Genomic DNA, 25,224 nt, shown 5'->3' on the forward strand with positions numbered 1-25,224 from the left:
CGATATTATCGGAAGACCTTCTGCTTCCTTGCAGAACTAGAAAGGATGAAAGGACACTCCTGAGAAACGGCTCAGCTACATCCTAGAGGCTTTTCTCAGAACGAAACTGCGTGCAGGCAATTTATATTTGCGCGGAAGTTTCCAAACAGTGTACTGTCGACTGTAGAGTGTTGGGTTTATTTCCGTACTTCCATATTTACTGACAAAAGTTAAAATCTGACAGCGAAATTTCCTTTTCCTTTCTTTTTTGTGAGGTACCTCTTATGTTTAAATCACATGTTATTTATTATTTTCCAGTTTTACAATTTTGTATCACATTTGCAGATATCATGTAGCATTCAGTGAGTAAAGCAAAGCAGTACTGCAGAACACACACAGTCGGGAGCAAGATTTCAGTTCCCATGCTGGCTGAAGGAGTCGGTGGACCATATGGCGTTGCCGGTAAAAGGTGGTGTGACGCGCTGCGTCTAGACATGAGAACGTCCGTTACGTCAGCAGCGAGGTATGTAGGGTAAGCACAGTTACTGCGGCGCGAAGCAAGTAATCTCGCTTCATAAATAAATTCCTAACAGAGGACCTTTTCTTGAATGCAGATGTTATAAGAAATCTAAATGCCGTAAGTACTTTCTTACAAAAGTATTACAACACCAGGAATCGATAATCTTAGTAAAGAAATAGTTAATGCTTAAGCTAGCTAAGATGTACGAACGTCTACGAAATATCATGAGTGCAAGTACGAGGTATAGGCTGCGAACCGTACTTTGCAGTCACCGATAGGACGCCTTCCGATCTAGTTCAGTCGTAAGACCATGTTCTCAGGAAATCGTTAGTTTTCAGTTAACCGTTATTTACTAGTTCGATATTATCCGTTTATGGTGTTTAGTAAATAAATACATCAAAGTAGCAACCCTTATGGACTTCCCCCTTCATCACTTAAAATCACAGGAAGTAGTATTGCACTTTAAGGAGAACCGGACGGCGCTGAAACTGCTTCTGCGAAGGACATGAAGTTCGAGGGATTCACCACAAAACAAGTGGAAAGAATCCTACACGACGACTCACTAAGATGGTCCAAACATGGATTGTCTTAATCTCCGCATAATTCAGACGTAAAAGCACGAGCCGTCATATTACACGACTCTCATACCGCCCTCCACGGACTCACTGGCTAAACAGACATCACTGGTGGTTTAGTAGAAGTTGAGGGGTTCTTGCAGTGTCCTTTATGTGTAAACAAGAATCTTCGGGAACTGGCAGACATCTCCCTTACATTTTCCTGCTGGTCATTGCTTGAACAGAGCAATCTGAAGTTGAATGCTGTCTGAATATTTTTCTTTGTGTTTTCCGTAAAATGCTGAAATTGCATCGCGTATATATAGGAGAAAGGAAATGACAGAAGCTATTTTGTTCGTCTCCACTTACCGGAGATATCAACCTGTACTTTCTGCTTTATTGCGATAAACTTGATCAGCAGAGCTAAAGGGATTCTTAACACGCTGATGTCGTGCAGTTGTATCTGACCAGTGCCACCAACATCGCATTTACCTCCGTGGGCATGAACGCTGATCTTAGCATAAAACAGGGGGTCTCAAACCCAACCCTACCGATTTCGAAGATGGCATCAGTTCCGAGAATTGCGCTCTGACATATAATACAGCACATATCTCTCGTTTATATGTAATTAAAAAAAATTACAAAAGTATAGGGGACCATAAATAAACTTCCAGTGTCGGAACAACATCTCAGAATTACGTCCAATTTGAACACCATGTTGATGATGCACGAAGAAACGTCATGAAACGAAAAAAGTTGAACAAACATCTTAGTAATAAACGGTGCTTTAAGGGTAATAACGTAAATGACGTTGGCAACAAATAGCAGATGAATCGCAGCACGACAGCTATGGTTTGAGTTGCACATTACACCAGCCGCACTGTGCATGGGGGCTTAATTAAATTTTTATTATGCAAATAATTTTAATTTTAGTCGCCGTATGTCCGGCTACGAAGTCTCGTAACCGGTTGGCCCTGACTGATATTAGTACTCAATCTGACTGCATAGAATAACAACAAAGAATGAAAGAAAACTTCCGTTAACACAAATAATTAATTAAGTCCCCAGCAACTATAAAACCTACGAAACAAACAAAACACAAGTGTAACTGTTCTGTGTGTGGAAGTGTGATTCAACGTACACATCTGGCACGGTTCTTCCTCAATAAGACAAGGTAATTTAGGCACCATTTACACTGAAGTAATTAAAAAAAACAGAAATACTATAATTGCACATAGAAACCAGAATTACACTCTAATACATGAACACAAGCCAGATTCTTTGTTGACTGAACCTGTGACCAAGAGGCATTGTTATATAGCACATTTGAAATAAAAAAATAAAAAAAGATTTCTTTATCTTCATATATATTGACGAAACATACACTCTGATCATTACAACATCCGCAATCGAACAGCATCGGCTGTCTAGCCCATCAGAACAACTGCATACAACATGGTCACAACTAGTCACGGCTACATCGGAGCTCCTACTGCCCACTTCTCAATATGCACTCTCCACGACGACTTCTCGACAAGAACTCTCCACTACCAAATCTCAACAAGCACTGCCAGTGGAGGCGGCTGAATAATACTCTTTGGCGCAACCTCTGGCGCTGTGACTCAGTGTAGCCATCTCTCATATGCCCCTCCTGTACGGGCTAGAATTTAATGGTATTTTGCCAGCATTGGTGGTGAAAATACCACCAAATTCGTCCAAAAAATACAAACAAAAATTAAAAATTAATATAAATAAGTGAATATCGCATAATTAAATAAATTTTGGCTTTGCACTGACCCTTCAATAACCTAATATATAAAATACAGTAAGGAATACAAATGCTTGCATACATGTGATTTTACATAATAGTTTACACAAGTATCATGTGGTTAAACAATTCAATCAATAATGTCAGCAATGACGAATAGGTGCAGGTAAGAGTCTCATAACATTTCATAAACAGTAAACACACAAAAAATCAGTTTATACAAATATTCACATAAAATCCTTTCAATAGTTCAATAAACAAGTAGAACTCCTCAGAGTAGTTGACAGTTCCAACAGTAGCACCCAGCAATGATCAACAGGTGCAAATAGCAGTCTCATAACATTTCATCAGCAGTATTTAAACAGCTTCAACAGTGGCACCCAAAAATGGCGAGCAGGCGCAGACACCAACAAGTGACACCATCTCAGTAGAAGCAGTCCATTAGTGACACCCAGCAATGTTGAAGAGGTGCAGACACCATCAAGTGACATCATTTCAGTAGAAGCAGTCCATCACTGGCACCCAGTAATGTTGAGCAGGTGCAGACACCAACAAGTGACATCATTTCAGTAGAAGCAGTTTATCAGCGGCACCCAGCAATGTTGAACAGGTGCAGACACCAACAAGTGACATCATTTCAGTAGAAGCAGTTCCATCAGTGGCACCCAGCAATGTTGAACAGGTGCAGACATCAACAAGTGACATTTCAGTAGAAGCAATTCCATCAGTGGCACCCAGCAATGTTGAGCAGGTGCAGACACCAACAAGTGACATCATTTCAGTAGAAGCAGTTCCATCAGGGGCCGAGCAATGTTGAGCAGGTGCAGACACCAACAAGTGACATCATTTCAGTAGAAGCAGTTCCATCAGTGGCACCCAGCAATGTTGAGCAGGTGCAGACACCAACAAGTGACATCATTTCAGTAGAAGCAGTTCCATCAGTGGCACCCAGCAATGTTGAACAGGTGCAGACAGCAACAAGTGACATCATTTCAGTAGAAGCAGTTCCATTAGTGACACCCAGTAATGTTGTCAGGTGCAGACAGCAACAAGTGACATCTCATCACTGGTTGAGCATTTCCAACAGTGGCACCCAGCAATGATGAGCAGGTGCGAACAGCAACAAGTGACATCATTTCCGTAGAAGTAGTTCCATCAGTAGCTCCCAGCATTGTTGAACAGGTGCGGACACCAACAAGTGACATTTCAGTAGAAGCAGTTCCATCAGTGGCACCCAGTAATGTTGAACAGGTGCAGGTAACAGTCCATAATATTCACTATCACTAATCAGACAGTTCATCAGAGTTCATTAGCAGAAATTAAACATTTCCAAGTGGCACCCATCATGTTGAACAGGCGCAAGCACGAACAACAGTTTGAATGCACACACACTTGCTTTTACAAAATTATCATCAATGCTCTTACACTAAACATAAAAATAATATTAAACACACAAATGATATCAGATAAGTGTCATATTAAATATTACAAATACACAAACATCAGTAAACCGATAATATTTATGGGTGTCAGTGTAAGCTACAACAAACAAGTAAAATAATATTTAGGAGATAGGTTGGTACCAATTATTTGGGATTAGGAAAGGAAAACACACTCACTCATCTTTCATCCACATTAAGTACTACTGTGTAATTGAATAGTGTTAACTGTGTAAATGCAATTCTGTCCAAAATTTTATGTTCAACTTGTGTATCAAGTAGTAGTGGCACCAATGTATAACAGTCAATAATAGTTAGTCAACGTCGTAGTCATCATGTCAAGACCAATGTTTGCCAAGACAAATCAAAATGTACGGTTGCTGAACAACTGTCAGTGTGCCAAGATATGCAAATGCTTCCTTTCTCCAAAAAAAGTATATACTGCTTAGTGATTTAACAAAGTGTGTGTGTAGACAATCTTCTTTCCACTTGAGTGTTCTAGTCTGCTATCTTCATCCTCCTTGTTCCATATAAACCAACAAAAAAAATATGCTCCTCACTTACTTTACCTCTTATCCACCAAAACTCCAATAATCATTATCATCACATAATCTTAATACTTCAATAATACCTCTTACATCGATACATATAATCCTTATCATCAATATCATTTACCTTACCTCTTGTCCACCAAAACTCCAATAATCATCAACTTCACACAATCTCAATACCTCAATAATACCTCTTCAATACGTCGATACATATAAACCTTATCACCAATATCATTTCACTTCCATAACAACTCTTTCTTCTAGTCAGTCTCCTCGAACAAGTACAGATAAAATCCTAGTGCAAACTTCAATTCATCATCCCATACAATCCGAAGACACAATGTCCACACACAATCTCTGTGTAGTCCACCTGAGCCAAATCTTCTATTCATTATGAATTATAAAATACATTTTGGTTACCTTGTCCATCATAAAATAAAAGAAATGCATATATGATCTCTAACAGCCTTCAGTTTGAATAACTTTCAGTAAGTAGGTGCGAGTACGTAGTATGAAAGATCTAATAAGACTTCGAGTGAATAAATCGTAATATTTCACAGTGTGTACACCACTTCAAGAATCATGACAAAACAGAAGCAAACATGTGGAGTATTTCTTGTGTCAAGTGTCACTTGCTATTTCAATTGCTCACGAAGAATGCAGTGTAATAACTGTCAATGGTCTAAGCCTAGTGTTGGTATTTCATGTCGTTAGCTTCCTTTCTATTAGCATAAATTTATACAGCTTCCATAAAACCTCCAGCTCATGGCAGTTCATTTTCTTATCTGAAAATATAAAGCACTGAGCGTAAGCAAAACATGCAATAGCGAGTAAATATACCAGTAGAGAACACAATGTCAACAAATGGATGTAGCACAATCCCTACAACGAGGCTCTGCCAAGCGAACAATCTGTAATTAATACCATAGTGTGACCTAAACTCCATGTTTGTACACAGTATATCAGCATTTGTATATACCAAAATAAAGAGTAGTTATGACAACAAAACAAAAATGTGTAAATATGCAAGCCATACGCAAAGCAGCAAATATGTATCTTACATAATATACAGATCATTAGCATCATATCAGCATAAGCAAACAAATGTTCATATGTAATCTTAATAAGTAAACATGAAGGTGCAAGCAGATAAATCACAAAGTGTAACTTACATACATAACCATATCAGCACAACTAATCAGGTGACAATTATAATTTAAATAAATAAGCACAGCAGGCACATAATAGAAAAATATGACATCAGTGAAAAAGCAGTGCAGCCAAGCGACGCATAATATACACAAGTAACAACCCTGTTCATTAATCAATCATTGTCAAAATCAGTTAATGTACGCAAGCACGTCGCTTCACGAGTAAATTCATAGAACATGAAATTTAGCACAAGGTATGAATCACGTAATCGCGAGCAGCAAATTACGTCTAAAGTACGTACCTAAGTGGAAATATGTTACCTGAAAAATAAACTCAATTAATAGTTACCTTTTTAGTTTATTAGTTTCTTCTTTGAAATTACATTCTTCCTGAAAATTTCTCGATAGCAAGTCCTCTTAACGTGGGACACACACAGAATCTAATGAAGGTCTTAAATATTTTATACAACCGTATCCTGAAAAATACTGAACGTTAATAACATAGTTTATCAAGTCACTATAGCTTTATACTGAATTTAATCGGAGAAATTAGACTGTGTATTTGTTCACGGCTGTCAGTGCATTCGCACTGAGCGCTCTATCAGCTGTAGGTACGCGTGACGTAGGAAGTAATTGTTTGCGGTCAACGACTGCCTTGTGCGGAGCGCAGACTTGACTGTTGCTTTGAGTGTGTGCCGCCGCCGGAACACGGCGCGGTATCCTTGTACTCTCCTTGTGTTTGCGTGTAACTGTCAGTTTCTCAAAAGTATGTCATTCCACAAAAATTTTATCGTTCAATATGTGATGTTTTCCCTTAGAGCTCCGAGATTTAAGGGATTCTACTTCGACAGTGTTATCATGAATAATTTTGCGAACTCTATATGGACCGTTATAAAGCAGAAAAAATTTGCGACACAAGCCTTTTCCTTTGTGAGACAAACGATGAGACTTAATTAACACCTTTTGACCAACTGACAAGGTTTTTAAACGACCAGGACGTTTAGCTGATTTCTCTCTTCTAGCAGCCGCAGACGCAATATTTTGCAGAGCCAGTTTCACAACTTCAGAATGCCGCAGTTTCCGTGAAGGCGGAAAAGGAACGATTTCAGAAATGCGATTTGTCGGTGCTTTATTTTTTAATATCAATATAGGCGGTAAAGAAGTTGAATCATTAGGGAGTTCATTCAGAATGTTTTGAAAAATATTAGGGTACAGATCCCAAGTTCTGTGGTTCTGATGACAATAAAGTCGACAGAATCTATTGATTTCCTTCATCCATCTCTCTGAAGCATTAGATAGAGGGTGAAGAAGTGAAATGAAAATTGGTTTAATCTCACGACGCCATAGAGTACGAAGCCAAATTTTAGAGCGAAACTGTGATCCATTATCTGATATAACTTTATCAACATGACCCACTTCTTTAAGAAAATGTTTGGTGAAAGCGTTAGATACTGAACGAGCTGTTGCTTTGTGTAAAGGTGTAAAACACATATTTTGATGTCAGTTCCACTGCTACCAAAATGTACGCAAAACCATTAGTAGAACGAACCACTGGACCGAACAAATCGACTACAGCCATGTCCTTTAATTTCGCTGGAATGATAGGAAACAACGGTGCTCTGTGAGAAATAGTTGGCGGCTTAACCTTTTGACATAATTTGCATTTGGCAAGAACAGATCGAATACGTTTTTCCATATTACTGAAGTAGCAATTTTCTCGTAATTTATGGAAGCATTTTCTGGGACCAAAGTGTGCATAACTGAAATGTGTGTACCAAATCAATTTATTAACCCACTCATCAGGAATACAAACTAACCAAATAGAGTTATCAACCGATTTTCGTTTAAAAAGAATATCATTGCGAACTAAATAATACTGTCTAATCGCTACGCTTTCCTTTCTCCTCCACTTCTCCTTAATCTCCTTCCAGATTGGATCCTTGTTTTGCTCCTTTGCGATGTCCTGGAGCGAAGACGAAATAAAATTTTCGAACGCAACACCTTGAATATACATTAAACAATAATTGTTTTCTTTGCAATCCTCTTCAGCACTTTGTTTCAAACCCATCGGTGCACTTGATAAAGCATCAGCAATAATATTTGAAGAACCCTGTATGTAAACAATACTAAAATCAAATTCCTGTAGATACAGCGCCCATCGTGACAATCTTCCATGTGTTAATTTTGCTGACATAAGAAATTCCAGAGCTCGATGATCGGTGTAAACCTTAGCATGCCTGCCATACAAAAATATGCGAAATTTTGTGAAAGCCCATACAACAGCCAAAGCCTCAAGTTCCGTAACCGAATAATTGTTTTCTGATTTAGAGAGAACACGACTTCCAAATGCAATAGTTTTTTGTACTACAACGCCGTCTTCTTCTATCTCTTGAAATAAATGTGCACCTAGGCCTTTGTATGATGAGTCCGTCGCCAAACAAAAATCTTTAGATAAATCCGGATGTGAAAGAAGTGGAGCAGCAACTAAAGCATCACGAAGTTGTTCAAATTCTGATTGAGCTTCCTCATCCCAACACCAATTAGAATTCTTTCCAGACAGTTCACATAAACGAGGTGTGGCCAAATTGTCCAATCTAACAAAGCGTCTAAGAAAATTACAGACACCAAGGAAACTACGAACATCACGTTTTGTAGTAGGAACAGCATAATTACGAATAGCGTCTAGTTTCTCTGGATCAGGAAGAATACCTTCTCTAGAAATAATGTGACCAAGAAATTTCACCTGAGAACGACCAAATTCAGATTTTTCTAAGTTCACTGTAGTGCCAACTCTTGCAAAAATACGCAATAATGAATCCAATATTTTGTTATGCTCACTCCAAGAACGTTTAGCAATAAGAATATCGTCAACATATGAAGTAATATTGTCATGAAGATGAACAGGTAAAATTTCGTTTAAACTACGAATGAATGCTGCTGAAGATACAGTAAGTCCAAACGGTAATTTCCGAAATCACTTTTGGGTAAAATAGTCATATCCGGTTATTCTTTACCGACTCTCTAGATAGATTGATAGTAGAAGAGTTATTTTGATAGATACAAAGAATAGTAAAAGAGTAGGCAGCAGTGCAGAAAACTAAAAGGGAAATAGCACCACTACAGCTCGGGGCCCTGTGCATGCTACGGCACATATTCACTTAGCGTAGCGAATCCCCTGAGGACTTAAATAGCCGCACATAAATTCCAGTTTGTGACTTAATGGCGGAAGTGCGTACATAAATTGATCCAACCATGAACATGGATGTATGTCGTTCTTAGAATTGCGAAAGATCTTAAATTTCCGAACAGTTAAGAAGTATTTATAGTCAAAGTTTTCTCCTCGTGGCGACAAAGACCTACCGCGTCTGTCCCAGTCCGAATGTCGATCACTGTCAAGCTCGCGCGCCTGGCGTTCTCTTGTTGCATCTCGTAAATGAAACAAATTATTTTCTTCAAAACCAGCTGCTATCTGTGATTCTAAATTTCTTCTACTGTCCTTTCCTACGATTTCGCTTTCTATTTGTTTGACTTGCTTTCGTAACGCCTCAAATTTCCTTTTAACGCGTTCGTTAAATTTTCCCTGATTTTCAACATGCTTATTTATGTTCTGATACTCTTCGGTTTCTGCAAATGGCAATGGAGCTGTATCATCTGAATCTCTGTCCCCATTTAAACTAAGACTTGTCAATTTATCTGCAATCTCCTCTACTCTTTCCGATAAGTCACCTATTTGTTCTTTCTGTTTATTTACGTCTTCCGCAAGTGTCGCGACTCGGGTTTCAGCATTGACACATACTGTTGTGTTAGGTTATTTATTCTGTCATTTGGCACGGATTCCTCGATTCTTTCAAATATTTCTTCCTTATCGTGTGCACGTTGTAAATTTAACTCTGAAAACTTTTGTACTATCACGCGATCTCTTTCTTCCTGTTCTCTATCCTGTTCCTTTTGTCTGACTTCTATTGAAATTAATCAATTATCGTGAGCATTCAAAATCGGTTGTGCTTCCTCTCTAATTTCTTTCTTTAATTCATCTTTCATGTTTTTGAAACATGTCCCTATTGGTGAGTCTAACCGTGTTTCCATTGTTCCCATATGAGTTTTAATTGTTCCTATCTCTCTTTTAATTGTTCCTATTTGTGAGTCTAACCGTGTTGCCAAAGTTCTCATCTCTGTTTTTAATTCAGATCCTAACTGCGATCCCAGTGAGTCTAACCGTGTTTCCATTGTTCCCATCCGTTCAAATGGTTCAAATGGCTCTGAGCACTATGGGACTCAACTTCTGAGGTCATTAGTCCCCTAGAACATTAGATCCCAAATTGAATATTGCACTCATCAACTGCTCCATATTAACTGGTTCGAAATTCTTTTCACCCCTAACATTTCCCGCAAAACTAACTTCCTTCGAAATAGCCGTAGAGCTATCTGTGTTCTATACTATTCCAGAATCTTCTGTCGTTAATCTCGAATTCTGAAAATTTTTTGATTGTGAAAAATTTTGAATTGGTTCCGGACTATTTTCCCTACTTAGTAAATTGTTTTCTACTTCATTATTTATCATACCGTTCTCATGTGTTGGGGAGTTCACCACGTTAATAATTTCGTCATTCTCACTATCCATCATTTTTGCCTTTTTCATCGATCGGGTAATCATTTACACAACATACAAAACTCGTCACTATACGAAATTACACACAATATAACACTTTATCACCAACAATACCATTCACACGAAATGCATCCCGACAACACGCCTACCGAACAATTATAACCTTCATAATTGCACAAAATTGTCAAACCCGTATACAAGACATCAAAAATTAAATTCTGCAAAAATACCATTAGAAGAATGACAAGGCAACTGCAAATGTACAATTACGAAATCTACACATGCAATGTAAACTACAATTACTAAACTACAAATTACTACAACAATACTACTGTCTGCTATTTTTACTATCAGAAGATTCCACGGGACGATCCGAAGCAGCGGTCGCCACGTGCATGGGGGCTTAATTAAATTTTTATTATGCAAATAATTTTAATTTTAGTCGCTGTATGTCCGGCTACGAAGTCTCGTAACCGGTTGGCCCTGACTGATATTAGTACGCAATCTGACTGCATAGAATAACAACAAAGAATGAAAGAAAACTTCCGTTAACACAAACAATTAATTAAGTCCCCAGCAACTATAAAGCCTACGAAACAACAAAGCACAAGTGTAACTGTTCTGTGTGTGGAAGTGTGATTCAACGTACATATCTGGCACGGTTCTTTCTCAATAAGACAAGGTAATTTAGGCACCATTTACACTGAAGTAATTAAAAAAAACAGAAATACTATAATTGCACATAGAAACCAGAATTACACTCTAATACATGAACACAAGCGAGATGCTTTGTTGACTGAACCTGTGACCAAGAGGCATTGTTATATAGCACATTTGAAATGAAAAAATAAAAAAATTTTTCTTTACCTTCATATATGTTGACGAAACATACGCTCTGATCATTACAACATCCGCAATCGAACAGCATCGGCTGTCTAGCCCATCAGAACAACTGCATACAACATGCTCACAACTAGTCACGGCTACATCGGAGCTCCTACTGCCCACTTCTCAATATGCACTCTCCACGACGACTTCTCGACAAGAACTCTCCACTACCACATCTCAACAAGCACTGCCAGTGGAGGCGGCTGAATAATACTCTTTGGCGCAATCTCTGGCGCTGTGACTCAGTGTAGCCACCTTTCAACCGTTCAATGTACATGACTGCACAAGATCGCCCGTCAACAGTTGTGGCACTGTTTGTAAGGTAACACCACCCAGCATGGCAAGGTCGTACCACATTGGATACGAGAAATCCGTTTTTATTCATTGTTCTGCGGCCAAAAACAGCATAAAAATCAAAATGACACCGGTTTTTGACTGTCCTGTGGCCAAAAACCGTATAAAAACCAAAATGACATTGATTTGTAATTGTCGTGAGACGTTCGAAAGACATGTTCAGTATGCTGTCTACGCGTTTTCTGTCACAAATTGAAATCGAGAAATAGCATGTTGCACAACATACTGTCTCGGGGACCATGTTCAGAGTGCTTTGCGCAATGCGTGCCTTCAGTCTAGCCACGTTCGTAACTGGAGTGCTGAACACATCATTTAGACAGCCCCACAGCCAGGAGTCAGACGTATTAAGATTAGGTGATCCGGACGAACAGCCTGTAGGGAAACGACGGGTGGCAATTCTAGCACTTTCGAAATGGCTCTGTAGCAAACTCTTCATTGGCTGTGAAATGTGCTGAGGAGCATCATCTCGCATAAAAGTGATCCTACCCTCACATCCACGCTGTTGAAGGACTTGAATGACGTTGGTGCGCAAAATATTCTCATAGCGTTTGCCAATGACGATAACGTAACGGGACCCACAGGATTCATCTCATCGAAAAAATACGGCACTACGATAAACAATACAGCCAAACCGCACTACACACACACGTCAGAATAAAGTGGATCTACGCGCGGATATTCCTTTCCCATATTCTACTGTACTACGTATTGCTTGCACATAGAAATCCGCTTCGTCTGTCCTAAGAACGTTCCGAGGCCATTCACTGTTCGCTTCCATGCGAGCAAAGGATTCGAGAGCGAGCGTTTATCTTGCTGTCTGGTCAGCTGAAAGCACCTCCTGAGCGTGAGTGGTTTTGTACTGACAGGAATGCAGCATGTTTCGTAGACTTCTACTCGCACGTGCACAGCGTTCGTGCAACTCCGTGTGCATCTCACCTTCGCACATCACTGCTCGAACGCTCCTGCAATGCGGTTGCCACATCTTCGTCAGACGTCGGATCAACTCCTTTCGTCCCTCTGACACAATGGACTTCAAAAGAACCGGTCTCTTCGCACTTTGTAATCATTATCTCCAGACTCTTAGCAGACATCGGACGAACGCCTTTGTTCGTACCCTCAAGTGTACGGAACCACTGCAGGGCTACTGGCGCACAGTCTGCGATCTCGTAGAAGAGCTGCACCAGCAGCGCGCGATCCCGCAGGGAGACACTCATACTGGGCGTGTCGGACTGAAAATGAAGAGCGGCCGCGTGCCGCCCGTCTGTTTGTGTGCGTATTCTGCCGCTTACAGCGCCAATTATTGGTCAAATTTTATCTCTTGATGTTTCTTCCTGCGCCAATAATGCGCTGTTCAAATTTGGCGTCTTCCTGAGCGATGGTTCTCTTTCTAAAGCGTTTTGAAACTGCAACTTTAATTACGTACACCCTCAATTTTCACTTACAAGAAAACAAAAACCAGTCTATCAAATACACTTGACGAATCCCTAGTATAGTAGTGCCAGACGATACAAACGTGAATATCCACAGTTCTCGGGCCAGCCACGAATGCTTACATACAGCATGTGTTCAACATTCGACTGACTGAACGCATTAGTCATGTATATGCTCCGTTAGTATGAATCCAGCCGGAGCTACGGGCATTAGATGTTTAGGACGGATTCTGCAAAATCCGCTGGCCGCGCCTGTACGATAATGCAGACACGACCGATAATTCCACCGCCCCAGCTGGTCACAAGCCAGAGGATTTCCAGATTTTGACCAAATTGTAATATCAAATAAGTAAGCTACAAAATTTGACATGAAGTTTCAGATAACAGCTGATAACGTGCAAGCCTGTGAAAGAAGAGCAAAATACGAAGGTGATTTGTTTAAATCTACACTGTGATGAGTGCGAAAAAAGCTATGTTGTAGTATCTTCATTATTGTGGTACCTATAACTATATTTCCTCCGTTACTTTACGGATACTAGCTTATAATAACCCTCTTCACTGGGGTTTTAGTTTTCTGTCAGTAGTTTTATAAATGTAATAATGAAAAAAAACTGTAGTGAAAGACTTTCTACTTTTTTTATATTTTTTATTCGGACTAATATCTTACATACAATCTTATTTGGAAGCATGCGTTAAAGCGTCTACAAAAGAAAAGGTTTCTTCGGTGTCAGTGTTTCGCTTTTCACGTATTCAAAGAATTGAGGTGAAGATAATTTTAAAGAATGGTTCAAATGGCTCTGAGCACTATGGGACTTAACTTCTAAGGTCATCAGTCCCCTAGAACTTAGAACTACTTAAACCTAACTACCCTAAGGACATCACACACATCCATGCCCGAGGCAGGATTCGAACCTGCGACCGTAACGGTCGCGCGGTTCCAGACTGAAGCGCCTAGAACAGCTCCGCCATCCCGGCTGGCTTAATTTAATGCTGGCAACGTAATTTTATCATTTCAGCAGCATATACTTGGTGTTTCTCCTTTGAATTTTTTTCTCCTTATAACATTTATCTAGTTTATCCATTCTCCCGACTGCAAGTTCATTATATTATATACGTGGATCGAAATTATATGTCTCATTTTGAAGACAGTCATGTCCTTGCCTCCTTGCGCATCCAGCATTTGAAGCTGTCTTCGATGATTGTGCCGCGATCTGATCTCCTAAGCGAAAATTATTTATTACTTCTGTATTGTTTTCATCATTTTTATTGCTAATTGATCTTTTTCCTGTTTTTCTGCAGCTTATGATTGCTTTTTTTTCGATCTGTCTCACTGATATTTGCACTTCGCTTTTCTGTTATTCCTTCTTCGTTGAGAATTTTGTCGCAATACTGCTAGACCTGCTCCTATTTCTTGGTCGGTTTCGTTGTTCCACGACACCTTTTATCTTGTCATCACTGTTTGTGGTCGCAAAAAGTTGCTTTTAGGTTGGGGCATTTTGCTCCAATCTATTTTCACGTTCTTTATTATTACACACAGATATTAGACCCTAATTACTCCTCCTCTAAATCTTGAATGGGAACTGAATCACAGCTTTCGCGAGCAATTTTTCCTTCGTTTTCTTTTTCCCGCGATTATTATAAATAATGTTGAGAGTTGCTAGACAAAGATCACATGACCCAGTTTGTGTTGGCAGCGCCGTCTTAATCACGTTAACATTACAATTTTTGGTAATTTCCAAGAATGATTGCCTATCGAAGTCGAGGAGTGCAAACGATACATATCGAGCGTGCGATCGTAAATCTATCATGCGACTCTGCAGGCGGGCGTTCTGATCAATTATTTGTGATCGTCATTTTCATCTGTTTTGCATCGTTCCCTTAGTTGCTCTAAATCATATACCTGAGCGAATTATTCGTGAGTTGCTAGGGAACGCAGACGATTTACGTCGTTAGTGAGTTGGATGTCTGGCGTACTTGACGTTTCTTTGGCGGATTCTCTCACATGGAAGAATCTAATTCCATGTTTATCCAGCGTAGAAAATTGTTCAACTTTTTGTCGCAAATATGGAGTACTTCCAGACTGTGTAGTCTGTGGTGGTGTGAAGTGTGTAAAACTTCGTAAGAATTGCGGACGGTGCGGAAAACGAACGAGTTTCGGGAAGAATACATGGTTCGACTCGTTCAAATTATCCATCCAGACCACCATAATGGACTTTCACATGACGACAACACCGACGACGAGTAAGGTAAGTCCTTTCTTTTGCAGTGACAAGTATTTTTGTAACGCTTTTCTTTTGTCGTTACAGTAGTAAACATACTCATAACACCAGCCACCAGAGTCGCATGGTCGATTTACGATCGCACGCTCGATATGTATCGTTTGGACACAACGACCCACTTCCACCCACAGCGAGCAAAACACCACACAGTGCACAATGCCAATCTCGAAGCTACACCCATGCATAAACGCCATTGGTCTGCAGTGAACAGTTTTGGCTACAAACTGAAATATTGTAGGGATGTTGCAGGGCAGGTTGTACTGAGATATGAATGTTACAAAAAAAAAAAAAAAAAAAAAAAAAAAAAAAAAAAAAAAAAAAAAAAAAAAGAAAAAGCGATACGTTGCGCCGTTTCCGAGTTATTTAGCTTTGAAGTTAGCCAATCAGATCGTCGCGCGCGTAAATTCAAGTTTCAGCTGACGAGATAAAGCCAGCACTCGTTGGGCAACACCGTCCCTGGCAGGCCGCTTGAATGCGAGCGCGCGACGCCCCGATGGGCTAAATTCTATGCTAAATAACTCGGAAACGGAGCAACGTATCGAATTTCTTTCTTAACATTTATGTCTCAGTGTAACCTGCCCTGTAACATCCCTACAAGCATTTCCCACATTTTCTGACCACCATATATATATATATATATATATATATATATATATATATATATATATATATATATATATATACATAAAATTAGTTGTTGATTAATAAACGCCCTCTTGCTGACACATCGAATGTTCTCACTTCTCAGTGGAGTGCCCACGATTCTGAATTAGATCCATGTAAAGACTGCCTCTCGAAAATCGGCTTTTGACCTATTTCGTGCGATTTTTCTTTCGATGAATATATGAATCTACAGCGAACGAATCTCCGGCTACTGTCACAAATTTCATCCTCCTATCGTCCATGCTAAATTCCTCTCGACAATATGAACGAATTTCTGAAATTAAAAATGTACTACCACAAAACAATGCCAAGAAATGCCACACTGCATTGCATATTTGCGGTAAGACACAGTCGCAACTACAGAAATGCGTCGCCCGTGGCCGCTGGTCTGCCGAACACGCACCGCAGTCCTGGGTTAGCGTATAAAAGACACAAAAATCCGCCGACGCAGGCCACACGTGAAGGGGCCCGGCCTCCGGCCAGACCTGGGAGACTGCGTCCGACGGGCGCGGCCTGCACGTCAGTGCGAAATGGCGGCCCTCAGATCGGAGGACCCGATGTGTCAAAAAGTATCAGCGGAACTGAGCCGTCGTTCTGGCCCGTTCTATAAATCTGCTAATATCAGCTGATAGCACCCAGGGGCCCACCGACCTGGACGCTCCCATCTGACGTACGGATCACCATCAACATTTCCACCTCGCCACGAGACACCGCGGAAATGAGACTTCCGCTCACGACATTCGCCCGCCCCTCGGTAATACGGGACGTTAATCCGCAACCTCTTGCCTGCTTGGCTGCCAAATACTTTTTCCGATTCTGGGATCAAAACCCTCTGCCTGCGTGTGAAGTACCGGCAGTGAAGGGCGTATCAGCAACCCCCGCTAAGCCCTTCAATGTCGCAGCTCCCATGCACCTATCTGAATAGTGATTTCACTTTGCATTATTTCATTCTCTCCACCTCTAACACAATAGCCTCACCCGCGTGATAATTCATCCCGCCCTATGCTGTGCCAGATCTTAATACAGTAAGTCAATATTAGCTCCCGGCAGACCATCTGCCTGAGCCAAATAAATAACTAAAATTACCGCAGATCTTCTGGTTCCCCACTGCAGCATAACCGCTTCTCCGTTAGCTCTTCTTGTTGTCCTTCTAGAGTGCCTGCGTTACAGGAAAACGGATATTAAGAGTAGAAGAGGATATGAAAAATGAAGACAGATCGGGCAAAAAATATATTTGTATAGAAAGTTTTTACTGCAATTTTTACACTACTGGCCATTAAAATTGCTACACCACGAAGATGACGAGCTACAGACGCGAAATTTAACCGACAGGAAGAAGATGCTGTGATATGCAAATGATTAGCTTTTCAGAGCAGATTTCTCATACACAAACAGCAGTTGACCGAAGTTGCTGGTGAAACGTTGTTGTGATGCCTCGTGTAAGGAGCAGAAATGCGTACCATCACGTTTACGACTTTGATAAAGGTCGGATTGTAGTCTATTGCGATTGCGGTTGATCGTATAGCGACATTGCTGCTCGCGTTGGTCGAGATCCAATGACTGTTAGCAGAATATGGAATCGGTGGGTTCAGGAGGGCAGTACGGAACGCCGTGCTGGATACCAACGGCCTCGTATCACTAGCAGTTGAGGTGACAGGCATCTTATCCGCATGGCTGTAACGGATCGTGCAGCCACTTCTCGATCCCTGAGTCAACAGATGGGGACGTCTGCAAGACAACATCCATCTGCACGAACAGTTCGACGACGTTTGCAGCAGCATGGACTATCAGCTGGGATACCATGGCTGCGGTTACTCTTGACGCTGCATCACAGACAGGAGTGCCTGCGATAGTGTACTCAACGACGAACCTGCGTGCACGAATGGCAAAACGTCATTTCTTCGGATGGATCGAGGTTCTGTTTACAGCATCATGACGGTCGCATCTGTGTTTAGCGACATCGGGGTGTACGCACATTGGAAGCGTATATTCGTCATCTCCATACTGGCGTATCACCCGGCGTGATGGTATGAGGTGCCATTGGTTAAACGTCTCGGTCACCTCTTGTTCGCATTGAAGGCAATTTGAAAAGTGGACGTTACATTTCAGATATGTTACATCCCGTGGCTCTACCCTTCATTCGATCCCTGTGAAACCCTACATTTCAGCAGGATAATGCACGACCGTATGTTGCAGATCCTGTACAGGCCTTTCTGGACGCAGAAAATGTCCTACTGCTGCCCTGGCCAGCACATTCTCCAGATCTTTCACCAATTCAAAACATGTGGTCAATGGTGGCCGAGCAACTGCCTCGTAACAATAAGCCAGTCATTTCTCTTGATGAACTGTGGTATCGTGTTGAAGCTGCATGGGCAGCTGTACCTGTATACGCCACCCAAGCTCTGTTTGACTCAATGCACAGGCGTATCAAGGCCGTTGTTACGGACAGAGGTGGTTGTTCTGGGTACTGATTTCTCGGTATCTATGCACCCAAATTGCGTGAAAATGTTGTCATATGTCCGTTCTAGTATAATATATTTGTCCAATGAATACCCGTTTATCATCTGCGTTTCTTCTTGGTGTAGCAATTTTAATGGCCAGTAGTACAGGTTCTTTCAAATCCGGTTAACCTAATCGCCGATCACTTCCAAGCACTTTTCGTAAGTTTCGGAGGGCACTTAAACCTCTCTGCATAGAAGTTTTGAGCATTGAAGCTGAACCGTCTGAGAACGACAGAGCTCCTCGTCAGGAGTAAAGATTATTGTCCATGCTATTGTTTGAAATGGAAGAAGAGGTGAAAGACGCAGGACGCGAGGTTGGCGCTGTTGGGCGGTTGTTTGGATAGACCACAACGGAACAGCTGAACACTTTATAGTTATTGGTTGGCAAGTATTTTTGCTCCCAGTCTGTAAACAAGCCCTCCTCTGACAACTGTGTAATTAGAGGTGCTTCCAGAACGTGGAAATTCGTCGGCCAGAGCACCAGTCGCGCATCTTCGGTCAGGTCCGGTTGTGGCACAATGACGTCAGTCTTGGTACTGTATGCTAGGCCTGCCATTCCGCTTTTCGTCAAGCATATTTCGACGGCCACTTTTAATGTCTCGACATCATTATCAACCAATTACTTTACTCAGTATTGTAGGCTCATAAACGTCTTCTAATGTATTTGTTCAGCTACAGATTCTTGTACACAAAAATCGAATTACAGTAGGCCTACGCTCTTCGCAACTGGTGGGAACAGTGTTTTTCAAAGGAATTGTCGTTTGCTACCACCCACAGTCAAACAGTTGCTTCTGTAGCTCCATAAAGAATAAATACACGGCTCTGCACTCGTCAAGCGCTCTTCTGAACTATAAATGTGCAAATAAAAGCATGGCATCCCTATTTTTCGAATAATTTGGTTTATATTTTGTCAGAAGGTGACACTTCAATAAGCTCTGTCTAGGGACTAATATGTATAAAGTTCAAACTGGTGGTATCACGAAAAAATAATAACGCAGCAAAAGTGAAGAAAAAACGTATAAAATGCTCATTGACTTTAAAAGCGAACATTTGAGGTTTACCGTGATTGTTATTGTAATCGAATGAAACAACAAGTTTACTTTTACCAGCCACTGTTTATCTATTTCCACAACGCGTTTCAAAGGTTTGAACCTCCATCGTTAGGTGGGTTTATGTGTGTTAATACGGCGTGTATGCTGTGTTATGGTGTTGTGCTAATTTGTGGCATTGACTAGTAAGGAAATAAAACACTATTTCAGACTTAGTAAACAAAGATGACGTCTAGAAAATAATAGGTGCAACGAACAAGTAGCAAAAAGCAGTGCCGGCATACACTCGAGGATAGAAACGTATAGCAGGTACCTCCCCAACGTCTCATTTTACATACCACATTTCCCAGGCTCTCTGTGCAACTTGTAACTTATTTTCTATGTTTAATCAAACCTCCCTGCAACATTGTCTCCGATTTAATTTCGAAATGACCAGAAGTAGGAGGGCACTATACCCCCTAAACATCTCATAAAGGAACAAAACGAGCTAGTAATACAGACCGGTATTCTCATGCCAAAACCATAACTGACGTTCTGCGAAGATAGTCAGTACCAGTTCTACCCGCGTCACCCATCCCAGTACTCAGGATCTCTCTTGACGCCTGCAGGCCGAGGATGTTAGCACCTCTTATTAGTGTGTGGTAGATACGACCCTGTTACATTTGAGGGTTAAGAAGAAGAAGAAGAAGAAACATATGTTTTATGCATGGTGGAGCTCCAAACGGAAGGAGTTTGCAACGTTTTACGTAAATCACTTGTGCTATCAATTTCGCAGTAATCTTCTAGTGTTTTGACTCCATATCAAAGAGGTATTAGAAAGAGAGCATTTGTGGACACATGTTCGCAGGACCTTTTTCCTTCATTTCCAATCAGAAAACAGTCTCTGCAGTTTGTCGATTTTTAATGCTCACCCAGTATATTTCCAGCACCTGACATACATTCATCCAGCACGTTTTCCATACCACTCACTAAGATAAAAACGTTTAAGATCATAGAGCTACTACCTTCTACACCAAAAGCATAGATTCCTTGTGATACATGCAAGTTTCCGGAGGTGTATTGCACCCACCGTTCACGTTCAGTTACGTTTGATGAATTATGCTATGCTCCCATCAATCCTATAAAATAATGGTTGGCAACAGAAAATGCATGAAACAACGGCATCTTATCACCAAATAGACAAATGCATAGCAGGGATGTTTGACATGTGAAATCACACGCCAGGCCGCACTAACTCCGTGGTCACAACACTGTTCTTCCACACAGAAAATCGGTCATACAGATGTGTACGCAGCGACTGCAGCACCCCGCAAACCCCTTTCACTGATTTAGAATAACTGCAGCTATGACACTGAAGACTCGATTTACGTTCAAGATGTGACCGGGAAATGGAGTATTTCGTATCTACCTTCCTTCGTCTAGAGGAGGATGCCGAAATATGTTTTTCATCGGTTTGGTGAACATGATTCATCACACATGCGTTGTTTGTCCTCTTTCGGCTGTGATATGCGAAGGTTTGATCTTAACAATCGAAGCACATAGTAAATATGGTTTTTTAGAGTTTAAAATGCTTAAACAATCTTGCACAGGATAAAACACGCGATCCATCCTGTAGCTCTATATTGCAATCCCAACGCTGGTGATTCAATGCTCTTTAGCTATGGAGGACTTATATATACATAAAAATTTTTTTGCTTCACCTCGGTTCCGAGAGTTCCGGTACCTGTACAGAAAAATGGAATAGAGATCAACATGAACATCATATCCGCCCTTCTTAAGGCTCATGAAAACCACACATTGCATGTTGTACCACCATACAGCGAGACGTTCAGAGGTGGTGGTCCAGATTGCTGAACACACCGGTACTTATAATACCCAGTAGCAGGTCCTTTTGCATTGGTGCATGCCTGTATTCGTCGTGACATACTATCCAAAAGTTCATCAAGGCACTGTTGGTCCAGATTGTCCCACTCCCCAACGGCGATTCGGCGTAGATCCCTCAGAATGGTTGATGGGTCACGTTGTCCACAAACAGCCCTTTTCAATCTTTCCCAGGCATGTTCGATAGGGTCCATGTCTGGAGAACATGCTGGACACTCTAGTCAAGCGATGTTATTATCCTGAAGGAAATCATTCACGATGGGGGCGCCAATTGTCGTCCATGAAGACGAATGCCTCGCAAATATGCTGCCGATATGGTTCCACTATCGATCGGACGATGGAATTCACGTATCGTACAGCCGTTACGGCGCCTTCAATGACCACCACCAGCGTACGTCGGCCCCACATAATGACACCCCGAAACAGCAGGGAACCTCCACCTTGCTGCACTCACTGGGCAGTGTGTCTTTCAACCTGACCGGGTTGCCTCCAAACACGTCTCCGACGATTATCTGTTTGAAGGCATATGCGACACTCCTCTGTGAAGAGAACGTGTTGCCAATCGTTAGTGATCCATTCGGCATGTGTTGGGTCTATCTGTACCGTGCTGCATGGTGTCGTGGTTATAAAGATAGATCTCGCCATGGACGTCGGGAGTGAAGTTGTGGATCATTCAGCCTATTACGCACAGTTTTAGTCGTAACACGAAGCCCTGTGGCTGCACGAAAAGCATTATTCAACATGGTGGCGTTGCTGTCAGGGTTCCTCCGTAGGTAGCGGTCACTCACTGTAGTAATAACCCTTGGGCGGCCTGAGAGAGGCACGTCATCGACAGTTCCTGTCTCTCTGTATCTCCTCCATGTCCGAAAAACATCGCTTTGGTTCACTCCGAGACACCTGGACACTTCCCTTGTTGAGAGCCCTTCCTGCACAAAGTAAAAATGCGGACGCTATCGAACCGCGGTATTGACCGTCTAGGCATGGTTGAACTACAAACAACAGGAGCCGTGTACGTCCTTCCTGGTGGAATGACTGGAACTGATTGACTGTCAGACCCCCTCCGTCTAATAGGCGCTGCTCATGCATCGTTGTTTACATCTTTGGGCGGATTTAGTGACATCTCTGAACAGTCTGTGGGAACTGGGGTGATGCAACACTTTTTTTGATGTGCGTAGTTTATAGTAATCACATGTGCGGACACTGTAGGGTGGTTGCCGATAACTTTGGTGCCACACCTGGGCTTCTGATCCGATATGTAAAAATTTATTATTCTTCATTTAGTGATCATCATCATTAAACAGAATACTCGAACCGTCCATGAACAGTTACAGTTTCCCTGGGTTCCAGTGCTTCCATGTCAACTTTTCCTGGTATTCCTCTTTCTGTCATACACTCGTTCCCACATACAAGAACCTTCCCGGACCAAGCAAACATGAAAGTACTCTCCCTCAATTTTATCGTATTTTGTCGTATTTTCTCTCAATTTATGTGTGTTTCCGTCAATTTCCGTAATTTTACGGAATTTATGTCATTTATACACTTGGTTTTATATGGCAACATTCATCAGCGTACTAAAAAATTCTGAAAATATCCCTCTTTCTGATTATGTAAATGCATACATTTCAAATGGGACAAACACGAAAGTAATAGAACTAGACGTTTAAAAGTATAGTAACCCTCAGTTCATAGCAATGTGAGACTTGACAAGTGCTGCATGTGAAGGATATGCCTGGAAACATTCCAGTATCCTACTCTGATGCCTCAGAGAGCTTGTCTGCAGATTCATATCGTGGTGTAGTTGATACAAACTCGAAGTATGGAAACAACTCTGCATGTTGACTTGGTTCCCACTTCAACGTGTAGGGAGCTGCAGCAGGGAGTTCACCTTTGTATGGAACTGATTTCTCTTGCTGCTGCTGCCTCGATTTAGCAAAAGTGTATGCTCTTATTGCTTATCAGGCGTGGTCTGCTGTTTGAGTTTATACTATCCAAATATGAGACATCTTCAACCCAACCAGGGTATCTACAACCCGTCGATAAAACACATGTGCACTATGTGATCAAAAGTATCCGGACACCTACAAAAACACATGCTTTTCATATCAGGTGCATTATGCAGCCACCTACTCCCAGTTACTTCATATCAGCGACCTCAGTAGTCATTATACATCGTGAGAGAACAGAATGGGGCGCTCCGCGGAACTCACGGACTTCGAACTTGGTCAGGTGATTGGGTGTCAATTGTGTCTGTACACAAGATTTCCACACTCTTAAGCATCCCTAGGTCCACTGTTTCCGATAGTGAAGTGTAAACGTGAAGGGTCACTTACAGTACAAAAGCGTACAGGCTCGTCTGTTGACTGACAGAGACCGCCGACAGTTGAAAAGCGTCGTAATGTGTAATAGGCAGACATCTATTCAGACCACCACAAACTGCACCAGGATCCATTGCAAGTATTATGACAGTTAGTCGGGAGGTGAGAAAATTTAGATTACATGGTTGAGGGGCTGTTCAAAAAAAATGTTCAAATGTGTGTCTTATGGGACTTAACTGCTAAGGTCGAGCGGCTGCTCATAAGCCACACATCACGCTGATAAATGCCAAAAGGCGCCACGCTTGGTGTAAGGAGCGTAAACATTGGACGATTGAACAGTGGAAAAACGTTGTGTGGAGTGACGAATCACGGTACACAATGCGGCGATCCGATAGTAGGGTGTGGGTATTGCGAACGTCTGGTGAACGTCATCTGCCAGCGTGTGTAGTGCCAACAGAAAAATTCGGAGGCGGTGGTGTTATGGTGTGGTCGTGTTTTTCAAGGAGGGGCCTTGCTGCCCTTGTTGTTTTGCGTGTCACTATCACAGCACAGGCCTGCATTGATGTTTTAAGCACCTTCTTGCTTGCCACTGTTGAAGAGCAATTCGGTGGTGGCGACTGCATCTTTCAACACGATCGCGCACCTGTTCATAATGCACGGCCTGAGGCGGAGTGGTTACACGACAATAACATCCCTGTAATGGACTGGCCTGCACAGAGTGCTGACCTGAATCCTATAGAACACGTTGCGATGTTTTTGAACGCCGACTTCGTGCCAGGCCTCACCGGCCGATATCAATACCTCGTCGCAGTGCGGCACTCAGTGAACAATGGGCTGCCATTCCTCAATAAATCTTCCAGCGCCTGAGTGAACATATGCTTGCGAGGAGTGGAAGCTGTCATCAAGGCTAAGGCTGGGCCCACATCACAATGAATTCCAGCATTACCGATACAGGTCGCCATGAACTTTTAAGTCATTCTCAGCCAGGTTTCCGGAAACTTTTGATCACATAGTGTACATGGGTTACTGTTTGTGGTTAGAGTGTTGACGCTATTTCATGTGGTGGGTTCCCAGATGGGGATCCCACGCCCTGTCTCCCTCACGCCACCGACACCGAATGCACCGCCTGTGACGGTAGTATTTCTGATGTACCTATCTGAGGATGCAGCACTTTCGAGTCTCACATAGTCTGTTCGATTACTTTCATGATCGTCGTATTTGAAACGCTAGCATGTAGATTATCGGTAAAAGGAAATTTCTCGGAATTTTTTAGCAGGCTGGAGAACATCCGTA

The sequence above is a fragment of the Schistocerca americana genome, chromosome 8 (assembly GCF_021461395.2).
Source record: "Schistocerca americana isolate TAMUIC-IGC-003095 chromosome 8, iqSchAmer2.1, whole genome shotgun sequence".
Taxonomy (NCBI): Eukaryota; Metazoa; Arthropoda; class Insecta; order Orthoptera; family Acrididae; genus Schistocerca; species Schistocerca americana.